Below are 7,080 nucleotides of genomic sequence, written 5' to 3'. Positions count from 1 at the left end.
TATTATTACAGCACTCTGCAGATTACAAAACACTTTTATAGGCATCATATCTCATTAGGTCACTGATGTTTCCCTATAGCACTCAGTCCCTCAGGGCACAGTACCTCTGCTAATAGTTCTATTGGAGAAAATAAGTAAATGCTGTGGACCCCTGTTTGGCTCTATTAGGAGCCAGCTCTACCCCGGAGAGAGAATATAAGAATAGGCTAGGTCTCAATGTCCCAAAGAATATTCAGGAATCCTCCTATCTAGACTGAAAGTTTGTCAATACTTAAAATGCTAGTAGTGTCTCAAGAAGAAAGGAAACACACATTTAAAGGACTAGGTTACATAAAGGATTTTGACAACATGACATTTATGGTTTAAGTGTCCCTCAGGAATCATGTCCTCAAACTGTTCAATAATGATGTAAGATGGTTGAGCAAACAATTTAAGTGTTACTCTAAAATAATCTCAGCAAGAGTGCAATAGGGTAAACAGTCATCTCCACATCTCCATTCCATGAAGTAGCTTTTCATTGTTGTCCATTTATTCTTTTATAGCTATAAGTCTTTGACCAAGTCACTTAGCATCTTCTAATGATTCTTAACAGGTCTAAGGAAATTCAATGTAAGATAGTGTGGACTGTTATACTAACTATAAAATAAAGGATGTTATTTCTATAGTAAAGAGTATCCTTTCCACTGTACACATTTAACATTATATATAGTATTGTGGCTCATCTGAGGGTAGAGATTTTGGCATTTATTATCATGATTTTACAGCATTTAACACTGGTAGATTATTTTACAGTTTGCAAAATATTTTACCCATTTTACCACAGTCGATTCTCACGAACAGCCTTTTCCAATTTTTAGTTAGTGAAGCTAAGATCCAGAGATGTTAAACATGCTGTACAAATTTAGATGGATGGTCTATGACAGGGCCAGGACTTGAACCCAAATGCTGGGTCTCCAAATAATGTGCTTTTGTCACTAAACTTTGATTTTTGCTTAGTTTTCAAAGCTTCTATGTGAAGGCAGGAGCAAGCATTATGGAACTGTAAGATTGCTAGGACATAGAAGACCATCTACCATCTTTCACCAGTGTGACACTGAAGATTGCACTCGATGTAGATTCAGTTCTAAGGAAGGCTTAAGACTTCGAAGGCCAGGCATGAGGATCTCACTACTGAGCAGGAGAGACAAGGTTGCAGCAGCCAGTGCTATGACCAATTGACCCACTGATCGCTGGGAGAGAGCTGTTGGGAATACAGAGTTAGACTTGGCCACTCTTCCCTGCTGCATTTCACACCTGAGAATTCCCCTGAGGCCATAAGGTGAATGTTCTCCTAAAGCCTTTAGGGATTTTCAGCCCAGTTTGAAAAAGACAACCTCTAACTACTTTCCATTTAAGACAGCCCCTGACAAGTTGCTAATGATTCCCCTAGGGTCCCTCACTTCAGGCACTTTAAGGAGTATTTCACTTGAACTTGAATCAGGACATTTTTAGAAGAAAATCCAGCTTGCTTCATATAACCCTCCTTTGGGATTAAGTTAAAAAAACTAAAGCCATTATCTGCTTGTGGCTTTGCTGAATCAATGAATTTAATTCACTATAAACCCACACATATGTAGTAGTTCTTTTTCATGAAAAGACAGCATAGACATTTTTGAGCCTTGAGATTTGAAAAATACACAGAAGGCTTTCTCACACTGATAATTAGAGGTGACATCAGGCAGTGTACATGAGCAGTGGCGGGGCTTCTCCATGTCTGACATATTGAGAGGCTGACGTATAGATTCTGTTTAAAATAAAATAATGAAAAGAGGAGCTAGATTATGAAAGGATTAATAATATTTGGAAATCATAGAAATGGCTTTTTTTTCTGTATATTGCTCTCAATTGTACCTTCCCTTCAATTGCTTGAGACATCTTTTGTTCAAAGTGCCTACAGATTCAAAAAACTTGCTTTTTCAGGGGGCAAACATAATGGACTACATATGTGGCTTAGGCTCAGCAGTCACAACTAGGCAAAGCTACCCTATTTTCTTAAACCTGGCTCCATTGATTCTAAGATGCACCATTTTATGTTAATGTATTACCAAGAAAGAAGATATGCTAGCAGTTGGTCATGTCAGCCTCTGGTGGCTTTGGTATATGTCTTGTCTTTTCTGATGGTGTTGGTGATTTCTCAAGCCTTAATTTTATTGCTTGGCACTTGACAGACACATACATGCCTTTTGCACATGTACTAATAACAAAAATAACAGGACTTCATCTACATTTTGGTTATAGCTTTGTCTAAAGAACGTGTGTCTAAAGAACGTGTGTCTAAAGAACGTGTTTGCTGCCTTGCAAGATGATACAAAATTTCAATCCTTACTTTGACATTAAGTATTTATTTCACTAATAAATATCAAATGTACATGCAGTGGTTCGTTTCAACAAGATGGCTCTGTTCCAACAATGAACAATAGTGGCTTTGCTGAATCAATGAATTTAATTGTGAAGGCAGGAGCAAGCATTATGGAATTGTAAGATTGCTAGGACATAGAAGACCATCTTTCACCAGTGTGACACTGAGGATTGCACTTGATGTAGATTCAGTTCTAAGGAAGGCTTAAGACTTCGAAGGCCAGGCGTTATACCATTTGATTTGTTAACACTGCTACTGGCCAAAAATATTTGTAAGACATCATTGATTTTAAGACACATCTCAAATTTGGGAAAAGTTAAAATGTGAATAAAAAGTATTATTTAGTATTGATGAACAATGATAGTTCATTATCCTCAACAGCCAAGAGATGAGAAAACCTTCCGGCTATAGGAATGTCAGGTCCAATGATGAGAGAATGGAAGCTGTAAGGTATTAACAAGAAGGCCTTAATCTTCCTTTCAGGCTGATTAAACTTTAGACAGGTTTCTTCAGGACTATAGACCCCTGACCTCCCTTTTATTTTTATTTTTATTTATTTTTATTTTTTTAGGGCATGTACTTTAGAAAACTTGGGCAGTTATAAATTCTCTGCCTCTTTGAGATGTAAATCTTCTACTACCCAGAAATATCTTTTCAAGGACCATCCCTTCGAAATGCAATCACCTAAAAAGATAGGACCCTTATCTCCCAGTGTCTGTGGAAGAGTAGGAGCCTAACTTCTGCGGCAAGCAATCAGCAAACACAGATGGCCTAATCACACTGACCAACTCTCTCTGCCAAAATTCTTCAGTACTTTTCCACTAGTTCACTCAAGTTCTTAAGAATTCCCTACCTTTTGTTTTCAGTGGAGTTGAGTTCCTATCGCTCCTCTGTTGTCACCATCTTACATAAAGTCTCTCTTGCCGGTTTATGTGGTCAATGCAGTTTTTCTTTTGCACAAGTCACCCCATTCTAAAGAAATAGCATTAAAATGACCTTTCTGCATACTTAACACATCCTACTTTGAATTATGACTTTTTTTAATGTACATTCTTTGGTCTCCCACATATAGTTTATATGTTTTTTTTAAGAGTAAAATCCAGAAAATATATTTTCCCAGGCTATAAATGCTGAGCGTGTGTTGGGAATTACAATTCATGGTTAGAACTGTTCATTTTTACTGCTTTGAAACATAGGTGTTTAGAGGCAAAAGGAAATTCTTTCTAATCCAAATATCTAATTTTCAGGCTAATATTCTGTGGCCCAGAGAGATTAATGCTTTTCTCAGGATCATATAGCTAGTTAATGGCTGACCAAAAACAATCCAGTGTTTTCACTAGACAAATGATACCCAACATTGAGCTGTGCATTTAGATACCTGAGAGCTTGAAATAATGCTGATGCACTTATGAAAAGTCAGGATCAATTGATTCAGAATCTTGAGTTGTAGACTTAGGTACTTGTGGTTTGTGAAAAACTCATTTAAAATGCAGCCAAGTCTGAGAACTACCGGAATATTCTTTCTCCCTATATGTAGTAGACTAAAATCTGGCAAGAAACAAATTGTTAATTTACGTCCTGCACAGAGGAGCAGACGGCTAAATTTGGAATGCTTTGTAGCATTGGTGCATTCACAAATTCTCACTCTTAAATCTGGCACTTCTTAGTTATTCCTTCAGTTGTTTTCTTGCCCTAGAAGTGTATAAAGTTGGCATGTGGTACCACTTCTTGACTGGTTATGGTAGCTCAGAGAACCTGAAAAGGTGACCTTTCTACCAAAGCAGTGGTTCTTGATGTATCTTTGAAACTGCTCTAGTTGTAGATTGGGCTGCTGGGCATAAAGGAAAAGAGATTTCAACACACATGTCTATAATACAAATCTACTAGACTGCTGGCTCACAAATCTGTACAGGTGGTAGAATATTTTTTTGTGAGTGAGATATACTTCATGAGAAGGTGAGCTCCTAGGAAGAAAGGAATTTGTATAAATGCAAAAGATTGTTTTTATTATGCAAATAAATGAGCTTAACACGGTAATAATTACAATTAAAACAGAAAGCCAGGTCTCTCTGCCCTAGAAAGCAACATCATTGTGAGGAAATTTAACAAGGCTTTTTATAACTATTATTACATGCCTTAACTGCAAGGTTTGGAGTAAGAACCAAACTTTTAAGTAGGTGGTTTTTTTTTTTTTTAATCCATTAGCTATAAATTAAACCAAACCAGGAGATTGAAGTGTCTCCTCCCCCTTCCTCCCACACCACCATGAGCCTAACCTCAATTTGCTGATGTTTGCAGTATTTGCACAAGCACCATTATCTTCTGGAGTGAAAGCAATGCTACTGTGATGATTCAAGGAAAGAATTAGAAACTATATATTTTTAAATTTTTTCTTTTATGAGCAATTTAAATTGGCAGGGAAAACACAATTAAGCAATTTCAAAGGTGTAATTTTATGGAGATTTAAACACTACATCTCTAAACACTGTTTTTAAAAAAGAAATTTGTAATTAACGTTTTCTATTACTTATAGTTCTTATCTTTGTGAGACAGTGGTAAAGAAAATGGCCAAGAAAGTGATTTTTTACACAGTATAGTTTGAAAATTCCTAGCCTAAAAAGTTGAAAGTGTGAAAAGTGAGAGTGAGTAGAGATTTCAGATGTGAAAAAGAGCAGAGATGTCCTCTTGGCATCCCTCCTGAGGTTGTTAACTCAGGGAGTCTTGCAGATTCCATCCCTCAGCTGCTGATGGGGAAAGGTCTCACCTGCAAATTAGAGAGATCTTGCCACATATACTGCACAGGAACAGGAAATTGCCAGATGGCTTTAACCCTTTCATTAGCACACCCTGACTTAGTAACCTTCCATTTTATTGTTACCTCTGGCTTCATCAAGATCTGCTTCAATTACCAAGAGTACTGGGAACCCCTAGCTTTTGAGAATGTCAGTTTTATTGCACTGCTTTACTTGTTGCAAAATTCTTTCGTACATCAGTAAGAATCTGATTCCATATTTTTTTCCCTGAAGTCACCTTTCTGCGTAAGTCTGTATTCACTGACATCAGGCTGGAGCTTGAAATCGGCCATAGTGAGATTGTTTACATCAGGGAAATCTGCGAATGCTGCTGCTAATCAGGGAATGTTTGGGGAGCAAGTTGTTAAGTCTTTGCCAGCATACCACTATCTCTGGAGCTGAGCAGAATAGGTCTGCTTCTTCATCTCTACAACAGCCTTTCAAACATTTTTAAGGTTTTTCTCTCTGTCCCTGAGAAATCCAGGTCACCTACAGTAGGGAGGCCCCTGCTAGGATCTCTTGCTAGGTCTAATTCTGAGCAAGCAGTATGTATGCTCGTCTGCATGTACATCCTCCTCTAAAATATATTGCTTGTCTTATTAAGCTGTTTTAGGAATTAAACAAAATGATGCCACAAAGTACTCAGCATAGGTCCTTATACATTATAAGACCTGGGGTACTAGTAGCCATTATTATGTTAAACCCTTACACTAAAGATAATAGCTACTGGTACCCAACATCTTCATATGCAAGGCCCTATGCTGAGACCCTACCAGAGCCCTGTAGCTGGAACTTGAAATTGACTTATTTTCCTTTCCTAGCCTAGGAGGCTCACAGAAAAATTTACCCTAATATAGCTTTTATTTTTCCCAAAATGTTTCATCCAACTGAAATGTGTACAGTTCTGATTAGACACGAGAACAGGATATAGATTTATTTCCAAATTCAAATCTAATACAACATTCTGTTAGGATACTTGGTGGACTGTTAGAATAGGGATTCCAAAGACGTCCTTTTCTCTTGCAAAGAGACCTCCAATATATCTGAAAATGCCTGCTATAACATGATTTCATAAGAGCATGAGCTGTTCTGAGGAAGAACTGAGGAGTGCATAGTAATTTTTTGTACTCTTCTCCTCTGGTCTATCTTTCTGCCTCTCAGAGCAGATAACCATCTTGGCCCTCTGTCCATGGTTACCTACCTTCCTCTCCCAAAGTCTTAAGACTTGTGGCCCTCTCAATACCAAAAGAGGAACCAAGCTGTGGTTGGTGACATGCTAAGAAGGCCTTCCTGTCTACGGCCATGCCACCCTGAATGTGCCTGATCTCGTCTGCTCTTGGAAACTAAGCAGGGTCAGGCCTGGTTAGTACTTGGATGGGGGACCACCTAGGAAGATGAGGTGCTGCAGGCGTTAAAAAAAAAAAAAAAGTCTTCAAGTTTCTCTTCTCCTGGTGTACATGTCCTGTACGGTCCTCTCCCTTTGAGTGTAGGCGTGACTATAAATATGCCGGGATGGCACTCATTAGGTTATGTTATATGGTGCAGTTGACTTTAAGAAAGGGAGATTATTCTTACCGGTGTGTCCTAATCAAGTGAACTCTTAATAGGGACTGAGCTCTTTCTGAAGTCCAAGATTTGAAGCATGAGATGGGTTTCATGGGAGAGAGATGGTCTGTTGCTGTCTTTGAATACGAGGAAGCCAGTTTGCAAAGACCTGCGAACAGCCTCTGTGAGCTGAGAGCAACCTCTAGCTAACAGCCAGCCAGAAAAGAGGACCTCAGTCGATCAGCCTTAAGGAGATAAATTCTTTCAATGTGAATGGGCTTCAAAGTGGATTTTTCCCCAGAGCCTCCAAAGGAGAACTTAACCAGCCTCACATATCAAGTGCAA

General features: G+C 38.4%; 1 pseudogene; it reads left to right on the top strand.

Moving 5' to 3' along the window:
* Positions 1-6,482: 6,482 nt before the first annotated feature.
* LOC111745698 lies at positions 6,483-6,601 on the top strand (annotated as a pseudogene).
* Positions 6,602-7,080: the final 479 nt, after the last annotated feature.

The sequence above is a fragment of the Pteropus vampyrus genome, unplaced genomic scaffold, assembly GCF_000151845.1.
Source record: "Pteropus vampyrus isolate Shadow unplaced genomic scaffold, Pvam_2.0 Scaffold161, whole genome shotgun sequence".
NCBI classification, from domain to species: Eukaryota; Metazoa; Chordata; class Mammalia; order Chiroptera; family Pteropodidae; genus Pteropus; species Pteropus vampyrus.
The sequence above is the reverse complement of the archived record's forward strand: the minus strand, read 5'-3'. Positions and strand labels throughout refer to the sequence as shown.